The 27,370-nt window shown below is 37.7% G+C and overlaps 1 protein-coding gene across 1 annotated transcript in view; it reads left to right on the top strand.

Moving 5' to 3' along the window:
• Window positions 1-656: 656 nt before the first annotated feature.
• The window catches only part of LOC138733297 (urea transporter 2-like), a 303,421-nt gene continuing 276,707 nt past the window's right edge, over window positions 657-27,370 (top strand). Inside the window, exon 1 of the mRNA XM_069880371.1 lies at window positions 657-783. The gene's annotated coding sequence lies outside the window, so the exon portion shown is untranslated. The remainder of the gene's footprint in view (window positions 784-27,370) is intronic.

Raw genomic sequence — 27,370 nt, forward strand, 5'->3', positions numbered from 1 at the left:
AAGCATCTGAGGCAGTGAACTTTTTCCCTAGTTGTTTTTTTCTCTCTCTCTTTTTTTAATGGGGTAGTAGGAGGTTATGCCCTACTTTTTATGCTAAGAAAGCAAGGTACATGAGCTCTTATCTCCTATCAGACATGTAACCCCTCTTAAATTATTCCTGAGTACACAAACTTTGTAAAATTTTAACCTCTCTAAAATGAGTTTCCTTCTTTCTCACAATAAAGGAGGGATTTAGGGTTGCCCAGGTAGTACTTCAATTTATACCTGAGATCAAGTGGATCAAGATATAGAAAATGAAGGCTAGATTCCCAGCTGGTGTAAGTTAATCCAGCTGTATGCACTGCATGGGTCTGTACTGTTCTACTCCTACTGAAAATCTGATCTAGCTGTAGTGAAGTACAAAAGCATTGTGAAAAAATGCCTATCAGTTACTTCAGGGGCATAGAAGATTTTCCCAAAGCAAGAAAACCCTCTGGCCTATTAACATCTATTCCTTTATCTGATTATTCTAGTAGAACAAGATCTTAACACAAGCATTGTGCAATTTTATAGGAAAGTATTTGAGACCTACTGCTTATGTGATGGGCTTTGTACACAATTGCAAAATCTCATTTATTTTGTATCTATAACAAAAAGAAATCATATCTGGCATCTTCTTCCAATGTGTTGACCAGGAAACAGCCATCTGATGCAGACATTTGGCTTTCTTTATGTACATATATATATATATACACAAAAACTACTCCATGGCTCTTCCTCAAACCACTGTGAGCCAGCTGCAAGGTAAGACGCATCCATGTAATGATTCCGTCTCTATTTTGCAGATGTTTTAAAATAAAGATTTTTTTTGCTCGTTTTGCAATAAACATGGGAATAACCTTGATTTTAAGACTTCGCCTTTATTTATACAATTTAAAATCAATACCCAAATGCATGCACAGCTTTCTTTGTGACCACTAACAATCTTCCCAGGAACTGTTTTAAAACTAGGAGCTTAAAATCTTTCTTTACTTATTGAGATTTTTTTAATTGTCTTTTTTCTATTTTTTTCCCTCTCTACAAGGCTTACTTTTTAAAAATTAGAAATTCTCAAATTCTCTGAGGGAAAAAAGTAATTTCATTTATGCATGCAAACTATGCAGTTCTGAATATAAGATTTTGAAGGGAGGTTTTTTGGCTTTGTTTTTTTTATTTTATCAAAGAGAACAAGTGTGTCAGACAGTCTAACACATGAATTTGTAACTTGTTGTTTCCGTATGCCAACGGTGTGGTTGTTAGTGCATGCTTTGAGAGTTGATTTTAAAGGTCTTAAAGAGTCTGTTTTAATAATTCATATTGATTCAGTAGGGGACGAAGATGCTTGACATGTTAAATGATTAGCATTTACATTATGAACATGTTAATTACTGTATTTTTAATGCGGTTAGCATTTATAAACCAAAATAAGAGTATTCTTAAAGAGATAGAAGTAGATTTGCAACACACTAGAAACTAGTGTTATACAAACCAGCCCTATAAATTTTTCCTGCTTTTTCTTTTTGCTCTTTTCTCTCTGATTTTACATTTCAGCAAGGATGTTTTATTTGTTTGGCTTTCACATAAAACCACCAAGTTAAAAATAAAATAAATAAACAACTACAAAAACAAGCAAACAGGAAGATAAAGAGACTAGAAAGGGAGTATTTGGTCATTCAGTCTGCATTGATCTCTGATAATCCAGTGATGAATGCTGTTATATCTTCCACTACTTCCTCTTTCTGAACAGAAGCGGTGGCTGTTACAGCTGCAGTCATGATGCTTTGGTTTTCAGCTTAAGTTAAAAGCCTTTATCTGCTGCAGTGTCTCATTCACAATGGTGACTATCAGACAAGCAGAGTAAAACAATTTACAGATATGCTTCCCTCTCTTTCCTAAGGAAAGATGGCTTAGCTTTAAGCAATCAAATGTTGTCATGCAGTAAAGCAAAAGGGAATTTACTTCTGAGTAATACAGCTTGATATAACATTGTGTCACAGACCAGAAAACTAATCTTTTCCTATATCTCTGGGCCATTTCAGCCACACCTGGACATGGTATTGGCACTTACTGTCTTGAGAAATCCTTGTGGGACTAGGGGAGGTGGAAAACTTGCAGGGTGTGTTGAGTTAATAAGGCTGTGCTAGAGATAAGACAATCAGTAAATAGAAGTCTTGCGATAGCAGTCAGGGACTGAAATGATATAGCAAGATCTATATGTCAGTACAGGAGATGGAGATAATGGAAAGTATCAGATGCAGGTTGAGAAAATATCTTGGATCAGGCCGAAGTGCCTTGTACTGCTCCCTATAATATCTAGCTCTTCCCGGTGTATTTCCAGAGCTGTCCTTCAGGGGAAGGAGCTCCAGAGGAGAAAACAGTGAGGGAAAGCTCTTGACAAGGCACCGATCTGAGTATGTAGCTAGCTATTAGAAATAAAGAGAATATTTCAGTTGGGAGGGACTCATCTGGTCCAACTGTCTCACCGGTTCAGGGCTGACAGAAAATTCAAACACATCATTCAGGGCACAGTAGTTGTTAAGGGGATCAGAATTAAAGGATATCACTTTTATCTACATGCAGGACTTTGGTCACTGCTAAATCACTGAGACTACTGAATGGACCCCATGGACAAAACACTGCAGGAACTATATTTAGAGGTTGGATAGGAAAGTGTATCTTTCTGTCTCTGAAGACAGAAATGAATCTGACCTTTTTCTATACTTAATCCTCTGCAATCTATTTTGGCTGCTGAAAAGCGCTGCTGCAGGTACAGATTTCACTTAAGAAATCTGTAATGATGTCTCTTTATGTCCATGCATTTTTGAAGACATCTTAATATGAGAAGAGTAATCCCAACCCACATTAGTCTGGAGGACTCCTTCAAAGTGCTCCTGAAAACTGTCCTAGCAAGGTATTACTTTGCAACGGAGGTACATAACAGTGTCATTAACTAAAACTGGAGTAGTTAGGCAGCAAGGGAGAAGACAGCGAGGAGGAACCTTAGTGAGTTAGAAATTTAAGAGAAGATTTCTCGTCTGGACATTACACATAATCATGGGCTACACCTTCTAACAGCATGACTGCAAGCATGTCTGGAGCTTTCATTCCATGTCTTTTGGAGTTTGAAAATCTGAGGCATTAAGGCTTCTGCATATTCTTTCTCCTGGCCAGTCTTGCTATATCATATTATTTTTATTCTGTAGGAGGGTGAAAAAGAGGAGGTGCTGAAAAAAAAACCCACCAGAAAAGCAGAACATTTCTAATTTCTTCAATCCTGCCAAGTGATAGAAAATTCATCAAAAAAAAATGTAGTGTGATTTTTCAAGCTTTCAGAAAAATACTCATTTACCCAGTAATTTCTAAAATCTCGAAAAGAAGTTCATATCATGAGATATTTTTGGTGAAGAACAGGTTCAGGTCTACCTTGCCCTCTGCTAGTACAACTGCAATCACAGTAATTAAGACTGAAAGAAGTCTTGTTTGGGTTTTGTTTTGGGTTTTTGTTCATAATAAAACCAGATATTGCATTATCACCTGAATCTAGGTCTGTCGGACGAGCAGATAGTATTCTGAAATCTGCCAACTAGAAAAACCCTTCCATGGAAAGTACATGTCCTGCTTCTTGGACTGTGGGAACTTCAGTGACTAGAAATGCTGAACTTTCAGATAATGTTATTGCCTAGTTCAATAATGAAATGTTAATAATGAAGATTCCCCTTCTGTTGGCTATATACCCTAGCATGTGCATCCTCAAGTTAGACTCTAAGGATTTACTAAACTGGATTTCCAGCTCTGTAAGCCTTTGTAGAGCCCAAGACATCCTTGGGTTAGAAACCTCAAATAAGGAGATGGCAGGCTATTCAGTGCAGTTTTACGTGAGTAGATTAATAGTCTTCCTGATGAGCTTTTATTTCTCTGACCAGGTTTTTAACCCAGCTCCTTAATTCTTGTCATCTTATGCATGCTCTAAAGACATTTCTCGCACATCTCAAGGAGTCTATGAGTCAGTATTTTTAAGCTTGAAATTAGGTTCCTAAAACTATATCCAGGAACATAAATAACGTCACAGTTTTGGAAAGTGTTAAATATCCTGTAAATGTCACCAAACCAGAGTTTTAAGATTGAATTAGTTTATAATATATAGCTACTTTCCAGAAGGCGTTTATCTGAAAATATATTGGGTAGGAATGAAAAATCAGGAATCAGCTATTAAAAGTCAAACTTTTGATTTCCCAAATCTTCTTTGTTTGTTCTGGTTTTGATGACTGTGTATTGTTGTCTTTTCATCAAAATTAATATCCGTACAGAGGCTCTGACAAGCAGTAAAAGCAAATTTATGTTTCTTTCCCAATTTCTTCTTTACAGAAAACACTTCCCTTATATACATGTTTTTGACATTTTGAATATGAAAAAATACTATACGAAAAGTATTCAAAACCAGGCACTGCTAATTAGCAACACATGTCCCAGGGATGAAGTTTAAAAGAGGAGCTTTGACCTCAAAGGTGCTTATGCACTTTTCAATAATAAACTATTACTTCAATTTTTTCTTTGGATTTAGAAACTTTTGGTTTCAGAAAATTTTGGTTTCTCTGTGTCCTGATTCAGAAAATATTTGTACCTTGAACAACAATGTGTAAACATGTACCTATTCCAGGCATGGTTTTAAATCATCTCTAAAAGTACAGAAGCACAGTTTGAAGCCTGAACTAAACGTTGATTCTGAGGAAGCTTCTGACCAGAGATGGATTTAAGTGCATACTATTGCCCTGTATTCATGCAGTCTCAGACCATGCACTGCATGTGAAATTATAGGGTCGTTTTCCCAAACTCTTGGACACATGGGTTGCAGTAAAAAAAAGTTCGAATTTGAATATGAAATCATTGGAAATGAACAAACCCCTTAAGGTGAGATGAGCTGCTATCCCTAATCAACCTGATCTTGCATTTAGGTTCAAACAATCCTTTCTGGAGCTTTTTTCCAGTTTGGATTTCTTAGCCCTGTCGCCAACCACCAGCTGAATCTCCACACCATTTCCTTATTGAAGTGAGATGCTCCGACAAGTCTGTGAGTAGAAGAGAGAAATAAAACTTTCTCATTAGATTGATGTGGCAGAGTCCCAGCTACCAGCAGGAGCTGCTCTAGATAATTTAAGTTCTTACAGAGACAAGATGATGGATTTGGGACTAAGGCTGTATCAGGTTGAATGTGTTTTCATGTCTTTATATATTTCCCTAAACATCAAGCAACATTTATCCTACAAAAAACCAGAAGGGCAACTCTTCCTTAACTATCTTTCTGCTCTCATTTACAGTGTCTGTTCCTCTTGGTTTGTTTAGTTCAGCCAAAAAGGAACTAAAAAAGTTACCTAGAGAAAAACTGGGCTCAGAGAATGACTTTCAATTTGCTACTCTGTAGTGCCAGAGGCAGGTGAGACCAGGGAGCAGAAAGGCTTCAGGACAGCAGCACACAGCCAGGGAAAAGCTGGCAGCAAGTGCACCAAATTTCTGGATTGTTTGGTTACACTTGGGATCAAAGTTGTTTTCAGGGTAAATACTTTGGCTAATACCAGCAGCAACTGTGATAAATCCTTCAGATCACAGGCAGTAACTGAGAAGACCCAGACTCAGTGTGCAGCACAGGGTCTGTTGTGTGTTGTCCTGCAACCTGGCAACGTTTTTACACATCTTCTTAAAAAATACCCATTTTGCTGAAGTCTTGATTGGTGCTGCATGCACCAACGAGCACAGATCCAGGCAATCCCCTGAGATAATAACGTCTCTCACGTCCTAATTCACACTTTTTAAAAGCCTGTATGTTAGGTAGCTAGCTATCTACAGACTAATAAACCATTACATTTTTTTCCTTACGGCAGAGCATTTCTTATTTCAGGGCAGATGTGGATATAGCTCCTTGCCTCAATAGGGTTTTTGTTTTCTTTTTAATCTTTTTCTATACAAGTATAAATCTGCTAAATCCTGTAAGGCACAGGGAATTCATAGGTGTTCTAACTCATGATGAAGAAGTATCAGTTACTTCAACGAATTCAACTTTTACAGAAAAAGCAAGTAACATTTAATAGGAAATTGTAATCCTTCCCTTTGCGTTCAACGTAACCCATCTGGTACACAGGTCCCTTTTCCACAAGGAGAGACAACAAAAAGGTAGGTATAATTTTACAGTGAGTGGATTGTTCCAGTCTCTCTAGATAAACTACAGAGATACCAAGTATTGTACCAAGATTGGAACAGAAGCACCTGGCTTTTCTTTTAAACTCCACAAAATTTTTCTAGAAGAGAAAAACTCAAACACAAAGATTTTCAGGTGCGTCTTGCTTGTATCTAAGTTTGTCAAGATCTTTTATTCAGTTTATCATTTAGTGATAGCAAGTACTTTTTTACTTTTTTCCTTTTTGGGTCCAGACTTTGTTTTAGAATTAAATTTTGAACCACATTTTTTCACAGATCACTACCTTGATAGCTAACTTTTCGTTGATCGTGAATGTAGGGTACATTTACTTGCATGAGTAGGGTCTGGGTTCAGGGTGGGGTCAGCAGACCTTATCTGTGCTAATAAATGTGGATTTTTGCCAACAAGTAGGATTATGAGAATGAAAATCCATGTATAGACCTGTACGTTGCAGCTGTAGCAGCCTACAGTGGAACACTGCAAAAGTGGGAACTGGTGGGACTTCTCTTTGTGTCTGTTTGCACAACTTGAACACTACGGATTTTACATGCAAAGTCTTGTTTTCCCCACAGAAAGCAAAATCTGTCCTTGTCTTTATCTTCTACGTCGATCGCTCCCTATACTGAGACAGTAAAGTTAAGACACAGGATGGCTTTGTCTGCAGGAGCACACTCAGACTAGTCTTCCAGACTAATTTTCTGCTTGGGTTACTTTCCTAATTATAATTTGTGTTCTCATCCTGTCGTGGAAGAATACATTTTAAATGAGCTTGCAATGCACAGTGTAGAATACCAGCTTTATAGCACTGTTCATGACCTAGAATACCACTTTTTAATTTGTCATCTTGCAAATGCCATAATGATTACAAGTTTTCAACCCTGGGATCTATTTTTTAACCCCAGCTATTTGTAAACTGGAGTCTCAAGTTTCATTTTCCCACTCCGTATGTAAGACTGTTGGGTCAGGATGTTGATCTACCTCTGGACAATCAGAGCTGTGTATGTTATGCATCGTGTCCCAAAACACTTGTTAAATATGTGGAAAGGGGAAAAAAAATACATGAATTATACCTTCTTTAGCCTTCTTGTGTTCACTAATAGGTTTTAAATGGACTGTTTGGATTTTCTTTACTGATAACCACAAAAAAGTGATTCATTCTGTAAATTAATAGTAGAAATATTTCCTGGGAACAGAGAATCCATTTTTATTGAGTGATAGAAATATGATACCTGATTCTAGCAGGAGTGGAAGCAGCTAAAGTTTCAACTGTGAATTAACTATCTACTACTGGGAAAGAGTCTCATGAAAAATTTTCAGAGGCATCTCATTCTATTCAGTCTATTGAGCCGCCCAGAGAGACAATTTGAAGGAGAGGAGCTGTGCACAAAAGCATATATATGGAGAAAAGACTGTGTGATGTGGATCTCCATACAAATTTGTTTGAATATCTTTATTTGTACAACTTTCCTATCCTGATTAACCTTATGTTAGATTCTACTTACAGCTACATCCTTGAACCAGGGTTCTACAGCGAGTTGGTCAATGTTGCATATGTGGTGATGCTCACATGAAAGTTGGATTGTTTCCTACTCTAAGAGATCATATCCTGATGTTGGCATTCAAAAGGATAGATACTACAACCCTTTCAGCTACATGCTAGCAATATATTAGTGAAAGAAGGAGATCACCTTCCAGGTCTCCCTGGCCCTGTTTTGCATCTGTTGGTCTCAGCACCTATTCATAGATTTGGTTAGTCCCTGAAATATGATATTTATCCCTCATACTCTGTAGTATGTAGCAAAATCTCAATGCAGCCCTGGTGAATAACAGTTATAGGTCATTAGTTGCAATTCTAATTTGCTGAGAAGGTATATTATAGCCTGAGCATTTGTTCCAGTGCAGGATTTCTGCATGACAAGCATGAGCAATTTTGAATGGGACATGTATTTTTTGGTTTTTGTTATGAAAGAATCTGGCTATTTTGGCCCCGTGTGCACCCCATGGATGTGTGAAGGGTTCTCCTTTCTTTGCAGAAGGCTTAGGAGAAGGGCGGTAGCATACCTTCACAGCCTGTTTGCTTTGGTCATGACAGCCCAAAGGAAGGACAATTGGTGCTGGAGTCTTACTGCTGTCCTTGGGAAAAATCCCTCTGTCCCTCAGGAACTGCAGGTTCTTTTCCCTCATCCAGGCTTCCAAACACCAAACAGACTTGTATGAAGGTGAGCATGTGAGATTTTCCACAACTAAGCCTGGCAGGAGAGGGGTATGCACAGGTCCCTAGGAAAGAGTAGCTCAGAGCTTCAATCGTCACCCCGGACTTGAGCAGCTGAGCTGTGGAAATCACTCTGACATAAATCTCTCAACAGCTTTTTTGTCTGAAATAAATGATGCATAAAGAAAATGCAGAATTGTTTGGTGGACAGGATTATCTATGTGTTTACTGCTTTCAGCACTTTTCTTTTGTCTTTGGACTTTGTAGCTCCTATTGGTGTGAATAGCCGTGCATGAAGCTAAAGCTTCTGAACATGAGCAGGGGGTAAGAGAGCTCTCCCTTTAAACTTGTGACAGATATGCACTTGAGGTTGCAAGAAAAGTAAAATAAGAAGAATTACTAGTAACAGTAAATAAATCTTTTTCATTTCTGATTTTCCTTGTTCAGTGTTAACCCAAATGTAAACTTCCTATAACTCTAAACTGCTATCCCCCTGGATGCACTTTCATTTCCATTTGTTTTGGTTTTTTTTTTGTGCACCCTCACACACATTCACAGAGTTGTGGCACCTCAGAATGTTTTTGTAACATTCTTTCCTTTCAGGTCTATCTTGGCATGCATTGCTCTGTTTACGTAACATGCTGATGATATACAACACTTGTATAAATATTCAAATCAATGTTTATCACATCAGAGCCTATCATTCAAAAGAAAGGGCAAATCAATAATTCATTAAGCAAGAGATAAATGAATGATATGAAATTGTTCTTCTCCTCTCTAATTCTTTCAAAAGAAATTGCATTGTTTAAATAAAGTTTGATCACTTTTGAGACTAAATGGGTCTGATTTAATGCATGTGATAGTAGTCAGCGTAGTATTCATCATTGGATAAATGGTAGAAAGGTAAAATTAGAATAGTTTCCAGTTTGCCAAATCTTATGATTCATTAAAAGCACTGCTTGGTGTTTATATGGTTTTCCAAGTTCTACAAGTATCTTTTTCAGACATAAAATCATTCACTTCAAGTTAAAACCATCCATTTTAAAAAAGCTTGTCTCATAAACATTAGGAAAAAGTTTTTCACAGAAAGGGTCATTGGGCCCTGGAACATGCTGCCAAGGGAGGGGGTTGAGTCGCCTTCCCTGAAGGTGTTTAAGGGACGGGTGGACGAGGCGCTGAGGGCATGGTTTAGTGTTTGATAGGAATGGTTGGACTCAATGATCCGGTGGGTCTCTTCCAACCCGGTGATTCTATGATTCTATGATTCTATAAAAAATGAATGGAGGTACTCTGATATAGAAAATTTTGCTCTTTAAAAAAAGAGTTATATTCAACTCATGAAATGTTAGGTTTGGACTTTTTACTGTAACAACCAGAGGTATGGACATAAATGTGTGACAGCTAACCACTCAGTCCTTTGTTTTTCACTGATAACCATCCTTATCTACCCCCCTGTTGTCCAAAGTGCAGAAAATAACATTCTCCGGTATCATATGTAAACTGAAACTCAAGGAAGAACTTGTTTTTCTTTTTCTGCACCCATCCAAGGCTCTACTATAGCCTGTTGTTCCCTTGCACTGGATGGTGAGCTGAGCAAATTAATCCATGGAATTCAAATGCACCTTTAGCTCTGCTCGATTCTTATTTCACCAGCGGTAAAGTGGTCATTGCTGATGACACAGGGAATTCCTTGTGGTTTTAAAATACAATAACAGAGTATCGACTACGAACTGCAGAGCATTAGCTTTTGCTTTTGCTGTGGATGACTGTCCTCTATTGATTGATTTTCATTGCTTGATCTCAATAAGGCCTTTATTTATGATGGCATAGTTTATGATTGCTTATTTATCTGCTATGCGTAAAACAAGCTTAGAATCAAATTGCTGTATTTACCAAAAGGATATCTGGATTCTTGAAGAAGCTATTTTATTGCCAGGCATCTACCAAAACTAGATAGAGCAGAAAAAGTAAATAAAAACCCCCACACTGGCCGTGAAGTTACCTAGTTGCTATTCTTAGATATCCCTATCCCCATTGCTGAGGTAATGGTTTCCTCTCCGCTCAACTTCTGATCTATTCTGTGGCCCTGTGAGAAATATTATCCTCAAATGTGAAGTAAAAATAACAGCTGAAATCAGCACAGCCTCCCCAAGTTCTGCGTTTGAAGGCTTACAGGTAACCTAGAGTAGGTTCAAGAAGTGATTAAGCAAATGCAAAGGAGAAAAAAACCAGGAAAGATTGTTAAAGACAAAGCCATGCAGTGCTGGGTCAACAAGTCCCTGAGCCACATCATGAGGATCATACTGGGGAAGGATGACTTTACACTTCCCCTGTTATCATAGTCTTCCCTGAGGCTTTGTTGCAGGGCACTTTAAGCTAAGGGGTATTGAGCTGGACAGACCTCTGGTACAATTGTTTAATTGTTCCTGATTAAAAAAAAAGAACTTCTTACCTAAGTATTTGCTTAAACCAAATAGAAGGGAATTTATATTGTGGCAAAAAAATGCTGAATGGTTGTGTATTTAGGACAATCATGCATAATCCGTATTAATGGCAGCAACACAAGACAGTATCAGTGTTTGCACTGGTAGCCTCTTTCCAGAACTCTAGATGGTATCAGAGAAACTGCTCTATAAATTAAGTGGCTGGTAATAACTGAAACTGGAAAAAAAACTTCTAGTTTTCTGATTCATATCTTTAATCAATTGCAACATGGCGCAATTGCATTTTAGCTGTATCTTTCCAAATGTTTGCTCAATAGAGATTGCTCCATTGCTTTTGATTGACACAAGTTTATGTCATTTTTATTGACTTTTACAGTTGTTTTTACAATATTTAAGGTGCATAAGTTAAACAGAAAAGTAACATAGTAACATTTGAAGATGGAAGGATGCCATAAAGATGCAGAGCAGGTATAATTTAGAATAACAGGAAATTACAAACTAAGGATAACTCCCTTGCCTCATAGTCCCTCTATACACGTTTTCAGAATATGTCAGTAAAATGGGAAGTGTTTGCATACCATAAAAAGTTAATGGATGACAGAGTTGGCAGATACTTTAGGATTATTATTAAGATTAGGCTGAAATTCAGCTGAAAACAAGCAACTATATAGGATTTTTGAGTTGTAAAATTGTTAATTATTTGAAGAACTGAGTTTGATCTAAATCAAGAAAAGCCAATAAAAACGATGTGAAGCTTTAAGCACATGTAAGGAACATAAACATAAATATAGTTTTGAAAACAGCCAGACAGGCTCTCTTAAATCTCTCTGTACGTGCGTTGTTTCAGACAAGTTGTTTGTGTTCAATAAAGTCCGTGCATGGCTTCTCTTTATGAAAGCATAGTTATGTGAAAAACTTCAAAGCACGTACTTGCCAAAAGTTTTTTTCCTTTTGGTATCTATGTAGTTATGCACACTCTCTGACTGCTACTTTTAACTGTGCTACTTCATTCAAGAAATTCCATTAAAACCTTGTATTTTAGGAGTCTCTTCTCCCGCTTTTGGAGAACACCTATCTGTATTCTTTTTTACATCGGTGGCCTTTTTCACAGACGAGCCCCAGCAGAAGAGCTTTTTAATTATTAACAACTATTTCACAGTGCTCACAGTGTCATCATTTCATGTGCTTCCCATTTATAAAATAGGAGAATTACATTACAGGATCTCTCTCAGATCAGCTGGCCAGTATTTCTAAGACTGTTTCAGAGTTACGGTAACTGAATTAAATTTGCCTCAATTGTTCTTTTTCTGACGCAAAAAGAATGATTTTCTTGTCAAATAAGGAGCTTTTGTGAGACTGCTTCATTTCACATAAAGATCAAAAAAAGATTCTGCAAACAGAACTCTAAAAGGAATTTGTTTTGATCTGGTTTGGTGTTGTTGGGTTTTTTCTTTTTCTAAAGCCCCTATTGTTTTGCTACCAGTAGCAATTACATTGATCAAGTCTACACAACGTGTAGGGGAAAAAGAGGCAAGACATAATAGAGAACAGTTCTTTCTAATCGTGTGAATAGATTTAGTTGGCTTCTTGAACTACCTCCTTTGCCTTCACTTTATCATGAAAATGAGGGATGTCTTTAAGGATTATTCATATCATCCAAGTTTAATCCTGTGATAATGGCAAAATTAATTTGTACAGATAGATACTCTACTTCTTTTCACTAACCACAAGGAAGACCTAGAGTGACCAGCTCACGTCCAGGTGCGATCAATATCATCCTTAGACCACCACAGTCTCTATCAAAACAGACCTCTCTCTAACACTCATTCTCTTGCATTCCCCAAGGAATTTCTCCAGGAAATGTCCTCAGGTGACTAAGTGTGTGTCAGTCTCCCCAAGCGAGGGCAAAGGAGGCTGTACAAAATCCTCATAAGACTTAAGTTTTACGGTTACCAAATTAAGCTCTTGGGGTGAGAGGAAAAACCCCATGACATGCTGTTACAAAAACCTCACAGGAAAATGCATCCTTATGGACAAAGGGAACACATCATAAAACTATGCCTCCTCGTTAAGTGTGCTACATGGTGTATCCTGTAGTAAATAAGATTACTTGGGAGGATACTTTAGCTATGTAAAATGCTTTGCCATGGATACAAGTGTTTCCATTGCATTTAGATGGACCAGTCAGAAAGTGGGAATAATAATGAAAGGAAGATTACAGTTGTCTATTAAATTCTGCAGAGCTTTCCCATAAAATGATAGCAAAGACTACTCTTCACCGTAAGGCATTTTGCCAGTTAAGCATTATTATGTTTTTACACATGGGATTCACTGCAGCTATGGTGACCAATGAACTTTCTCTCGGGAATTAACCCACATCTTATTATGATCAAAAATCCTCGTTATTAATCCCATTACATTGTTCTTGGTCATGGGATAAATTCATCAACAGATGATCTCACCCAGCTTAATCCTGTTATTTTAGAATATTTCTTTTCTAGATATCTTTATCATAATCTCATCATCACAACTCTTGGGAAGTTTGGCCTGAACAGTGCTGTCATGAGTGGGTGTTTTTAATACTTCACAATTTGATAAGAGAGTTGGAATTTAACCCTCAATTGCCTCTGATGTGACAAAGAAAAGCTCTGGAAATGACACAGAAGAGGAGTATGTACTGCAGATCTCAATTGCTTCCACTTGGTAGGACTTAGATTTTTAAAGATCTGCTTCGGTGTTTCTCCACTTCTCATAGGCATCTAGAGACATATTATGTTGTATGATGACTATACCCTTGTCTGTATCACTTCATTTTGATAGAACCTGCTCAATTATACTGAATTGTGCCTTTCCTCAGATCGGAGTCATGATTTCAACATTGAAAAATTACCTGAACTGCCAGATAATATTGGATGAGCCTGAACTCCATTATGACTTCTTTTGAAGTGACAAACCAATCTTCCCTGCAACCAATTTTCTCCCTCTACAGATTTTCTGAAGTACAGTAATGTTTTCTCATGCCTGGGTCCTTTTTTTCTTTAGCTAGTCTTTAAAAAGTAAGTAGAGGACTAGTTGTTGACGTTGTGCATCTTTTGCAAATGATGCTAGGAACCCTAGCTGTTGGAGCATGTGGTTCCATGTGAAGCTGAAGTTCAAGTTCATTTTTACCAGAAGAGATTTAAATAAGACCTCAATTTACTGCAACATTATCTGGTGTCTGTGGGGATCAACAGACACCAGATAATGTTTCAGTAATTTTTTACCTTTTTTCCTAAAAACAGTGAAGATGATGAGAAAATAATCCAAGAGTTTTTCTGGGTTCAAAAGAGTGAACAAATGTCTGCTGAGCTATCAAAGCTATCATGTTAGGTGCTTGCTTCAGGAAAGAGATTGGTCTGTATATTCAACTCTGTTTCAAAAATTGGTTAATGTATTTCCAGAATCAGTTTATGTATTTTTTTTCTAATGACTCTTTCACGTAAATTCTGAGATCCCTCTGGGTTAGATGAGAGCCTTTGGAATAACAAAATTAGATTAGGCACAAGTGAATATGTGGACTTACTTTTCTACTCATCTGAGACCTCATGAAGGTATTCACGATTATATGAATGACTGCAGTCTGCTCTGAATCTGTTTTCAGATCCCTTGTATACCCCAAAGGAAGCTTTATTGAATGTTTATACATATTTCACGGTTCAAGACTGGCCATTACATTTTAGTTATTCGTTCACTAGTTATACATTAACTGACCAGCCCAGGGATGGGAACAATACTGTTTGACAAGAATTAAACGTCATGCATAATGCAAGTTTCTGATGAGAAGGTACCATTCAGGAACACCTCATAGTCCTGAAACGGCTTGTCAAAGCTGTTCAGTGATTGTTTATGAATAAATCAATTTTCAGAAATTAATACAAGCTTGTGAACAATTTCTGGGAATAAATGAAGCTACACTACATTTCAGAACAATTCAGATAGTTCTGTGAAGACTCCCTCTGGAGTTTAAAACCCATTTGAACAAACATACACATCATTCATGAGCTCAGGCACCACCAGCAATTCAAATAAGCTGATCATAAGCAACTTGTGCACCTGCATGAGATAAACGTAATGTGTTTTAATATTTAGTGTAGTTACACAGACCATTTGTGCTATGCTTCCAGGACTCTTGTGGTTTTGTCTGAGGAATACCAATACAAAACCATTGCATTCATAAGTCTTATCTCCTAATCTTCATGCCTTAGTTTTCCCCTTCACTGCTATTAAGCCAATCAATTCAACTATCAACTATTAACATATACTACTATGGTGTAATTTTCTGTGCCATATGTATCTCGTATTATTTCCTCTGACACATTTTCTCTTTTTCCTTCTCTTCTTTTTCCTAGTTGTAGTCCAAAGTCCTTCACCTCATGTCTGCAACTTCTTATGGAGTAATGTCCCTAATGTCTTCCTCAGTCCTATTTTCTTTTATCCTTATGCCACCTCTCAGCAAGGAACTCATATTATTTCTTCGTAACTCCTTTAAAATCTTAATCTAATTTAACACTGGGAACTGATGTGGTCCATATGCCTTTGGTGACCAACAAGTAATTCTCCAGTGTTACTCAATAACAAGCAGATGTTGGTTAAAAGAGAGTGAAGTGTAAGCAGTCCAGAAAGCTGTCAAATCCTTATCCAGCTACAGCTGTATCCAAGAACCTTATCCAAGAATTAAGAAGTCTCACTTGCATGCCCGAATACAGGTCAGTCAGCAGTGTATGTGAAACAGAGATTTTGGGAAAGTAAAAGTTATGTACAAATGATTGACTATCTCTCTGGCAAGAAAAAAGTGCTTTCCTTCCAATGGATAAATAATTTTCCAACAATTATTTTGTGGGCAATGTTATATCTTCATTTGTGTTTCTGAAGTCCCAAGAAATCCTCCTGAATGAGAAGAATTTTGAATTTGAATGCCAAGGAGATGTCTGGTCTTTAAGGGAATATCTCTGTATCAGTACCCATTTTGATGAGGAAAATCGTATACACTTTGCTTGAGAATGGAAGCTGAGATGGAGGGGAAAAAATATGTTGATAACGGTCACCTGGGGCACCTGCTTCTGAATCAGATGTCAAAAATGTTCAGTAGTAAATATCCTGTTTTTCTTTAATGTTTGTCTCCTGTTAAGGATGGTTTGGGGATATCTGGTGAAAAAGTGAGTTGTTTTCTACAGGAGATGTCTGTAATTGCAGCAAGGAGTCACTTTCCCATTATCCAGCTTCTCAGAAAAACATTTCAAGTGTATCAAGAAAACAGTTCTGAAAGACTGTTATTTTCCCTCACAGTGTTTCCAGGAGTTGAGAACACTGCATGTCATTGTGAAATAAACATCTCCAGTAGCTCCCTGTCCTACTGCAGGACAGTGGAGAAAATACATTGTATTTGAGGACCTCCTGTGAGTTTTTAACAGGAGTTAAACTGCTATCTTTACCCCCAGATATGATTTGAAAGTCTACAACAAAAACCAAAATTCTGTAGTCCTGTGTGAAACGTATCAGACAACATGAATGGACAACATCAATAAATTTTTTAGATTTAACATAATCCTTGTATTAACATATACATTATTTAACATAATCCTCATATTAACATCTAGGGATTTAAGATGCCTACAAACACCTGAGCCTTCCAGCTGGAAAAGGAGGCACATGAAACCACAGAAGACTTGTGCAAATTTTCTTACCGTGGAAGAAAATAAATAAGTTGTGTGGACATTTGTTAATTAGCTATATTAATTACACTTCCACTAAGGAAAAACAGATCAGTCAGGATTTAGGCTGAATCAGAATGGTGTTCAATAAATGCGCTCTCTGACCCTTGCGGCATTCTGATGCATTCCTGGAGGCTGTTTATCCTGTAAATGGCAGAAGTGTAACTTGTTCTTAGGAACAAGCCCAGCAAAGATTAAAGGAGTAATTAAAGGCCAAGACTTTATGCTATATACTATAAAAACCTTGTAGCAACACTGACTATAGTGAAGGATATATTATAAATAGACCGAGAACCTAGGCTGGCATTCTGAACACTATTTTCAGATATATTGCTGAACTGAGAGTTTTCATTGGACAATTAGTTGTGGTGGAACAAATTTCTTCACCTTAGGTTGATTTAGTCCTTGGATTCTTGGTCTGTTTCTGAAAACAGAAAGTATGTGTATAATTGCTCAGCAATCTGACCGGAGAGTTGTAAGGAACTACAAATTAATATCCATTAAGTACATTTGAAAAGCCTTGTGTGTAGGTAAGCTGAACAGAGAGATCAGTATACAGGAGAAAATGGGATATTTGTACTTCTGTTCACTCATGCAGGACAGAAACACCACACAAAGAGCATGACCCTAGGAGGGGGAGAAATGCTTTTCTCTGTTGTTCTGCTGCTCGCTGGTGATTTGGGAGCAAGAAGTGTATCTGTGTTGTGCCAGGACTCCTTACATAAAGTTTGTCTCCTGTGCTTGTGGGATATTGGAATGGGGAAACATGAAGCAACATCTCACACCTTGACCCATGCACTTGCCTTCCAGTATTCAGTTCAGTGGAAATATGAACTGGCTGTGATCTCTGGTAATCAAGGGATTTCCCTCATTTAACTTTCAGGAAAATAAATAATTTGTGAATTATGTGTAAAAAATAGTATACACAGACATAAACAAGTACATAAACTCTCCCACCAGCGGTACTGTTGTGCATGTATGGGCACAGGTGCACTGCTATGGCATCACCTGCATTTGTCAGTGCACAGATATGGATTTCAGAGGGAACACTTGTAATGTGTGGGATTTGCCACTGATGCGAAGCCTGGCATGGTCAGTGCCTTTGTTTGCAATCTCTCAAAGTCAAGATGGGAGAGAGAAAGGGACTCTTTACAAAGGCACAACTGGAAGCAGTGCTGTTATATACAATAAATAATAATAATGCCTAAGCAGAAGTCTTCTAACAGCCTGCTTGGTGTGTAAAATACTGATTTTGAACACCTCTCTTCATTTATTTGTCTTCAAAAAGTAATCTTTTAACATGAAATCTGACATTCATTCATCTTTTCTGATTTAATTTTACAATTTCAGGGCTTAGAATGCAAAATTTCAAGATTTGTTAGCTTTTTTTTTAATGCATGAGGATGGGCTAGAAAGAGTAGTGATTATTGTTGGCCGTAAAAAGCAGGAAATAGAATATTCCTCATATGTACAATGTCATCTGTGACACAAAAAATGTCATCTAACACAAGAAGAAGCTATGCCTTATCTCTATCATATATGAATATATTAAGAAAAAGTAGTGATTTTTTAATTTGGCTGTAATATCTGTTTTTCTAAATAATTATTAGTGAGGAACCAGTCAGTGATGTTGGACTATGTGCAGTAACGACACTGAAAATAATGGGAATATTCCTGTTCCTGAGAATAACACGTTTTGGGAATAACAATGACTGATGAACACCGTGTTCCAGTAAATATCAATAAATTATGCAAAAGGCCAATGGTAAATCTGAGTTAGAGGAAAAGCATAATCACAGCACAGAAGCAGTGGAACCATCTGGGACCATCAAATTCCACTATCTGTTGTCACTGGGAAGGTTTTGTACCTTTTCAGCTGACTCATTTTCCTGCATCTATGTTGCTTTATTTCAGAATGGTGAAAAATAGCTGGAAAGTTGTCCTCAAACAAGAAGAACATGTCTGGAATGGCCAAGGTTAGAGGAAGAAGCAGGGCCAATTTAAAAGTTCACCCAGGAGTTCATGTACTCATTTTCATATCGGCTACGTGAAACATAGTGGGAGGTATGCAAGTGCAGGAAGGCTAGATAGCCCCTAGCAAGCACCCCAGCATGCTTCTTGTTCTCTTGGATTTGGTGTAGAAAACTTGCCTGTACAACTATTTCTTTTGGCCTGAGGCTCTGCTCTTCTGAAACGCCTTATGAAGAGGAAAGCCTAAAGGCTTAGTTCCATGATTCGAAAGCCAATTTTTAACAGCACGCATAACTTTCAAGATTAGATGCCCTGAAGCAAAGTAGAGTTCAGAAAGTTTGGGGTTTTGCTCCACAGGAAATGTTTGGAAGTTCCGTGAAATTATGTGCCATGAGTGATGGTGAGGGGCTGGGTGAGGCAATCACCAAAATGCTGAAGTAGGAGGGAGAAGTTTTTAAAAAATACAGTGTCCAGGAGCTGCTTTGGAGGGGAATCAGGCTTCAGGTCTGAAAGATTCAAGTGTTTCCACCACCTTTTCAGTAACAGAGAGGCCTCAAATGACAGAGCTCCTGCAGTGGTATTATGCTTTGTTCAGATCTGTTTTACAGCTGTTTGGACCAATGTAAGTCAATTCACTTAATGAAACTCCTCCTGGTTTACATCATGATAAGCACAGTTGGAAGGAACCAAGGAGAGCAATTCTGGCAAAAGCAGTTTCCAAGATACTCCATTAACCTACATTCACACAAAGATGCTGCCCTTCTTTTCTCCCTTTAATTTCTATTCTGTTCAGTTCCAAATTATGAGGCTGAAAGTTAGTTCATTTCCATCTTCCCACTTAAGATAAAAAACATAACAGATATGTCACTCTGAAGTTCTAGATGGATAGCTATTTTTCTCCTACTGAAGTGCAACTTGAAAACAATGTTAGATGACAGTTGTGGATATTGAAAATTGTTTGAAATGTGAGGGGAATATTAAATCCTGAACTCCGTCCAGCCTTTAATAATGTGACAGCATTTGTCATCACTTACTTAACAAAAGATATACATCCTACTACAGAAAATAACCCATGGTATTATCTCAATATGCACATATTACAAATTATCACATGGCATTACAGAACAATTATACATGGGTGCAACATAGTTCCTTGTAATCTCTTGAGTTTTATCGCTAGAGACTTCTTTGTCTAGCAGAACACAATTCAGCATCCAGTAAGGGAGAGGAGTTGTAAGGCACCCTCCACTTAACAGGTGATTATTGTTATTACTCATGCAGTTCTATTGTGTTTCAGTTGCAATTTTTTTTAATGTATCTATATTATGGAAAGGCTGGACATCATGTTTCCTTTGTGCTGGATGCTGCAGAATTCATCTGCAGCTATTGTGGCTCTCAATGGGTTTTGTCCTTGCAGTTAAATACTAACTGGCTAATGGCTCATTAGAGATAGGAAGAATGCAAAGACACTGTGAGATGTACCAGTATCACTGAAGTAAAGCTGGTTTGTGGCAAGAATTGCAAATGGAAATAGGACTTCTCCATAGACGTCAGGAAGAGACAAAAGAAAGAGGTGATGTTAGGATTCAAGAACAGTGGGAATGCTTCAAGGTCCCTGCAGAAGAAGTAAGGCATGTGGTAAAAACAATTATTTTATTATTATTTCAATAATAGTTACTTCCATAGAGGAATTCCAGCATTTAACCACACACAGAAAGTCTCTGCTGATGACCACATGTCTCTTAAGTGCTCAGGTCCTTAGCCCTGTTTTTCAGTGACACAGCAACCCCTCACAGAGGAGAATTTATCCAGGGTTAAAAAAAAAAAAAAAAAAAAGTAACACCTTATAGCGGGATTTTTGAAGCCGTTCTGCACCAGGAGGCTTATTGTTGTCTTCTGTGGGGGTAGAGGTAGGCATGTGCTGAAAGCAAAATAAAGCTGTCTAAATGTTTTATAGCTAGCACATTACCTTAGTCACACTGCAGGTTTCTTAAAATATTGAAACAATGACTTTCTAGTGCTGTACTTATAATTTATGCTACTTGATTACTTATAGCATCTCATTCAGTGAGAACAATGAGAAGGAAGCTAGTCAACTCTATGTTTGTTTCGATTGATTGCTATTATTTATTCATTAGCTCGTTTATTTGTGTCGTGTTGGCAATATGCATGATGCTATACAGATAGATAAGAAGCGCTGACAATCAACATGCAAATGCAAAAAGGAAGTTGAAATTCAACATGAGTGACCTGACTAAGGACAGTCCTCCTAACTGCAGTGTTTTAAAGAATTCTTGGATTTGGCAATTTCTTCCCATCCTTCACAGAAATCACAGAAATCACAGAACCATTAAGTTGGAAAAGACCCCCAGGATCATCGAGTCCAACCATTCCTATCAGCCACTACCACGGATTTCTGTATTATCAGTAACTTTTAAGAAAACATTTCTAATAACCGCATCATTTTTAGGTCATGAACGTCATGCTTTCTTGTGAAAAGAACCATGTCCAATGAAAACATGGTCTCATCAGCTTCAGATTTTAACTCTGGTTCTCCTGAGCTATGCAAGGTGCTTGGTCACTGTCAACACTGCTACGTATGAATACATCAACTAGCATCAAGCATTCAAGGCCAACAGACCTTGTTGATTCGTGTCATCTTCTGGCAAGCTGTTTATAATGTGTTCTGCTTTAAAAGTTTCTGTAGAATACTAGATTTCATCTAGTTTGATAATTCAATAATTTATTATTCCAATTTATTACACTATAAGGCATTAACTATATAAAAAATCCGTGAGAACTGGTAGTTTTAAAATTTACTTTAAGCTTTAATTAGTTTAGCTGCTCTTCTAATTCTTGTAATCTCTCTATTGGGATCTTTCTCCATCAAAAATTTAAATTGAACACAACAAAAACCTAAACAAATTTAAAATAGTACTCTCTAAAACTACTCTAATAATAAGATAAACATTGTTCCTTTCAAGACCAGTGGTTTGTTGTGATTCATGATTTGTTATTAAAACACTCTCAGAAGAAGCAAATCCTACAAAGCTATCCAGCATCCATAACACTTCTATCAATCCGAAGTATTCAAAGGAGCGCACATTTGCTCACTCTCAAAGTCTCTTGCCCAGTCACTACTAGTAATGCAGTTGTGGCAAGACCTCTTCACAGGCTGCTCAGGCTTGCCCAAGATTTTAAATTCTTGGGACTGATGTCACTGAGACTCAGCTGGAGTTTCTGTTCAGATACCGATGTGACTCAGTGACAATCTACAGGAAACTGGGGAGATGTACGGTTTAATAGGAGTATTATGAAAAAACAGTTTGACGTGCTGTAAAGAGGAAGCAAATATGGAATCTTCTCAGTCCCTTGAGAGCTGGTAAAACAAGAAAGCAGTACAATGAGTGTAAAATTTTATGGAACTATAATAAATATTTAATATTTAGAGACTGGGAGTACCTTAAAGTTCTATTTGTGAGTCACTGCTGTCGTAGCTAAATCTTTGGGAATAATTTCTTATTGTCTGCTTCAGACACAGCACAAAATGTGATTAAGTAAAATGCCATGATATTGCTTTTGATCACTCTGGAAATATAACTTTTTCTTCCCACCCTCCCACCCTCTCCCTTGTTTTTTTTTCTGGGTTTTTGTTTGTTTTTTTTTTTAATTGGTCACTTTTAACATATATTTAATAAATTGAAGGGAACATTAAAATCACCAGAAGCCTGGTTTCACAAATTTGGCCTTCTGCAGCTTTTCCAGATCTCATAGTCCATTGTTTAATTCTAAAGGTGTTAGAGACTTAAATTCAAGTTCATACATTCAAGCAAGGAGGAAATGTAAACTCTAATCTTCTTCTTCCCAGATGACTATTTTGTTCTTTTTGGCTGAGATTGAAAAGTACAAATTTCTTTTACACTTCTTTCTTAGACCTTGTCAATATCATTTAAGTCCCTTTGTGGTTCTGTCTCCCCAGATATAAAATATTGCATTTAGTGTTGTGTATTTTGTGCATTTCCAGTTTTCCTTCAACACTACTTTCCAACTGCCTCACTAAGTATAACACAAATATGTGAAAACTTTATGTTGAAATGGTGCCTTCAGGAAATAAATGCTTTCCTGAAGAGAAACTGTTCACCTCACTATACTCTAGGATCAGTCCTGCAATGATTTATGTCTACACTTAATTTTGCACCAGGGGTAGCTTTGCAGAAGCTGATGGGACTGCTCAGGGCTCAGAAAGTTAAGTACATACATAAGATTCTGTGAGATTGAACCGATGAATGATTCTGCCATTAAAAAGCAGTACAAAGAGATGAGCAGTATGAGAAGAAACCTATCAAGAATATACAGTTGCATAGCAACCCTTAATCTAGCCATTAAACTATGGCTATTTCTTGCATTGCTTATGAGAGCCATAGGAGAAGAAGTCCTTAAAGGATCTGAAGACCTTGAGTTTTAGCAGAGAGAGCCCATGCTGCTGGGCAGCTGATTTCTGGCAACCACTGTTTGGTCATGGTACTCCTAAAAGGACAGATGGCTTCATATCCATTAACTTCACAAATTTGCTATGATTTCTAGAGGTCTTCTGAGTGGTATTTGTGAGAAAATATGTGTGGTTTCATTGCTGTTAAGAATACATGAAATAAATGAAAATTAAACTATCCTATTGATTCTTAACCTTGCAGATTACTTTCGTAATACTTTTGACTGAGAAGCACCAGACCTAGATCTGGAGGCAAACTCATAGTCCATGAAAAATGATGTCTTCTGTTGACTACACTCATGATCATCCACAAAGTTCTCCTCTGTGTATTAAAAGAAGACTCAAAAGAATCTTAACATTTCATATTTGGGTTTTTTTCCTGAACTCCTAAATCAATGTTATATGACTATTTGTCATTTATAAAAGATAGGTACTTCCCTTCATTGTGATTTTGGTCCTTATAGAAAAAGATTCAGTCAGGAAAAGTATCATCCTTGGTTTAGGAAATGGTTACAGGCATAACATGGGCACAGCCCAGCTGCCTCCCTGACACACATTTGCTTTACACCATCAGAAATTACCTGGATCAAGTCCTCAACTGTACTTTGTGTCTTTTTTGTTTACTGAAATCTGAAGGATTTACCCGTCGTAATAGTTTTGAGGATCTGAGCTTTAACCCATTGGAAGTTTGTTTCCTACAGATAAAAATAGGGAGAGTAGCTCTTCACTACACTTTAGAAGTGATGTTGGATTATAAAAGTGTATACTTAATGACTATAAGAAGCTTAGGGTAGGAAATAGTAATAGCAATTGTAAAAATCCTTTATATATCTAAAAAGATTAAACTTGAATTTGGGCATTTGCAAGTGACTGGGACAGACTGGTCACATTTAATTACGCAGCAGTCTTCTCTAAAACTAGCTGATAGAATACTATTTGACCACTTGCCTCCTAAAAATATGCTTAGCAGGATAGTAAAATTATTACCTAGTGTTTGTTTCCTAATGTGTTGTATCAAGTGAAGGGCAAAGATGAAAATTCATAATATGATGTCAGTTCCATCCAAGCGCAAACAGCATTAGGAGATTTGAATTATTCCCCCTGCCCCCATCATCTTATTTTTATTAAATAGAAATCAAACTGTGTTTTTATAGAATCTTTTGAGAATAAAAATGATCTAATTAGTTTTCTTAGTAAATAGTAGCACCTAGACATTTGATTTCTGGCTGAATCTTGAGTCTGGCAGAGATGTTGTTTTTAAGGGAGAACTGTTTGCAGACTAATTGATTGTAAGCTTTGATTTCAGAGGTAAGATATTAAATCAACATGTTTCCCACAAAACCAGGTTTCTGTGCTTTGGGGGATGAACCAGCTGATGGGAGGGGGATGTCAGGGAAGGAGGATGAAGGAAAGAAAGCATTGCAAACAGATATGTATTTGTAGAGAACAGCTTTGATTTTTAACTGCTGTTTGTGTGGTTTATCTCAAAGCACTTAGATAGTAAGCACAGTATTATTAGAGTTACTAAACCCTACTCCCCAAGAAGCTAAAAGAACAGAGGTGATGCAAGATCTGATTTTCTAAAATTATCTATGGTAAATCCAGAGAAACCATTGTACCTGCATTAATGTTAGCCTAGCAAGGAACCCAAAGGAAGGGTGTACTGACTGTGGACTGGTGATGAAGTATCCTAACAGTAGTCAGCTTTGAATACAGAGAGCAGGCAACACAGCTTCTATAAAGCCTCTAGAGATGTTCTCCTCTTGCTGTCATAAAACATACAAATTTTCCTGACTTGCTGATTTTAATTATTGCATACATGACATCTTGGCTTGTATCAGAAACAGCATGGCCAGCAGGTCCAGGGAGATTATTCTCCCTCTGGACTCGGCACTGGGGAGACCGCTCCTCGAATCCTGTGTTCAGTTCTGGGCCCCTCACCACAAGAAGGATGTTGAGGCTCTGGAGCGAGTCCAGAGAAGAACAACAAAGCTGGTGAAGGGGCTGGAGAACAGGCCTTATGAGGAACGGCTGAGAAAGCTGGGGGTGTTTAGCCTGGAGAAGAGGAGGCTGAGGGGAGACCTCATTGCTCTCTACAACTACCTGAAAGGAGGTTGTAGAGAGGAGGGTGAAGGCCTCTTCTCCCCAGTGACAGGGAACAGGACAAGAGGGAATGGCCTCAAGCTCCGACAGGGGACATTTAGGCTGGACATTAGGAAAAAATTCTTCACAGAAAGGGTCATTGGGCACTGGAACAGGCTGCCCAGGGAGGTGGTTGATTCACCTTCCCTGGAGATGTTTAAGGCACGGGTGGACGAGGTGCTGAGGGACATGGTTTAGTGTTTGATAGGAATGGTTGGACTCAATGATCCTGTAGGTCTCTTCCAACCTGGCTATTCTATGATTCTATGTTTACTATTAACTTCTAGTTAATAGCTACAGCCCACCTAATATATAGTTGCTTTTCAGGAGTAGAGTGATCTCCACATTTGTTCTCTCTTTCACATCTGCACCTATAAATATACAGGTATATTTTTAAAAAAAGCTTAAGTTTTCCCTGTATTTGTTGCAAGGGAATGTAAAGTATGAGAACACAAAACCCATAAAAAAAGCACAAAAAAAAGCCTTCAGGCATCTCATAAATTCAGTCTCATCTTCCCAAGGGAATCAGTAGGTGTGGTGATATGATGTGATATTTATGGGCAACAGGGAACAGCATGGGGCTTACAGCAATGAAAAAACTCATATTGCTAAAAAAAAACCTCTAGAACTTTTGTGCGTACTTCTGACAGTGATATCCCACAAGATCTTAGGACCATGATGAAGCTTTTGGCTGAAGTCGTTTTAAATCTCCCCATTTCAGTTCCCATTCAAAGACTTCAGTTATCACCTGGAGAATTTTGATAACTGATGAAATGTAAATATATTCAGTATAAATTCCTGTTAATAATCATTCCTCTCCACCCCATGGCCTTTAAAACCCTTTGGCATTTATGGATAGGGAATCATTACTCAGAAGCAAGACTTGAAGGAAGATATGCAGCAGCAGTTTTCTCCTAGAGAGTCTGTATAGCCACCTAGCTGGCTGTACATCATGTCCTGCAGTCTCCCTGTCCTACAAGAGCCAGCCTAAGAAAGAAGACTCCTTTACAGTTATGTCTAAGGTTCAATAAAACCACAGACATTAACTGCATACTCAATAGTGTCTGTTTTATGTGAAATGTAAAGTGTTTTGTAGCTTGTTCTCCTTTAGCTTCTCGTGATTAAGAAATGTGCTCAATGCTGCAATACTAATTGTTTGATACTGGGCTCAATAACAGCATGAGAAACCTGTGTTATGAAATCAGTTCAGAAAAGCACTTGGACAGCAATGAAAACTCCACTCTACTATTGGCATCTAATTGGTACACCCAGTGGAAAAATAGTTAACTAAAGCTTCTTCTGTAATCAATAAAGAAAGAAGTGAGCATCCGGAAGGGTTGAGTGTCCTTTTATCAGTGTCTATCCCTTGTTATTGAAGAGGTGACAAAGCTTGGTTTGCAACCCAAAGCTTAAGGTGGATGAATCCTGGGTTTGCTGTCAATGAATGAGAGCTAGAAGTCACCAAACAGGGCATGACACAGCTTTTAGGAAAGGTGAGGATGAGTCATGAAGCTGAATGGTCCATGCAAATGTGAATTACCTTGACTGGAAACGAAATGTAAATCTCTCTTCTCCATTAGCTTATGATTTACTCATTAATGAAGCAAAACTGTAATCTTGAATCCAACCAGAGACCTATGTTCTAAAGTGAAAAACTGCATGTTGAAAAGCTGCAGTTGCAGAAGAAATTCACTGTTATTTAAGAGCTAGTAAAAATGTCTCCTAGCCAGACACTTGGGGAATAGTAACTACTTAATTTATCAGAAAAAATACTATGATTTAATTGAGTACCTTCAGAGAAGGAAAATACCAAAACTCTTAAAAACCACTGAGAAAGGTTTAACAAGCCTAGAAGCTGATACCAGACAAGTTCAAAAGAGAAATAAAGCACAGAGTTGGTGATGTGGGGTTGTTGGGTTTTTTTTTGGTTGGGTTTTTTTGTTTTTTTAAAGTCTCATTTGCCTGTTTATTTCCTGCTTTTTCAGCTAGGGTAGTCAAACTAACACATGAAGGACTGACATTAGCAGCTCTTAGCCTATAAATCACAACTGGATCTGTTTCTGGAAGGCATGTGTTCATCAAACACAAATTATGTATTAGGCCAAACATCAGTTATACAATTCAGCTCAGTTATCTCACTGAAGCCCATGGCGA

Source organism: Phaenicophaeus curvirostris, chromosome Z, assembly GCF_032191515.1.
Source record: "Phaenicophaeus curvirostris isolate KB17595 chromosome Z, BPBGC_Pcur_1.0, whole genome shotgun sequence".
In the NCBI taxonomy this organism is placed as follows: domain Eukaryota; kingdom Metazoa; phylum Chordata; class Aves; order Cuculiformes; family Cuculidae; genus Phaenicophaeus; species Phaenicophaeus curvirostris.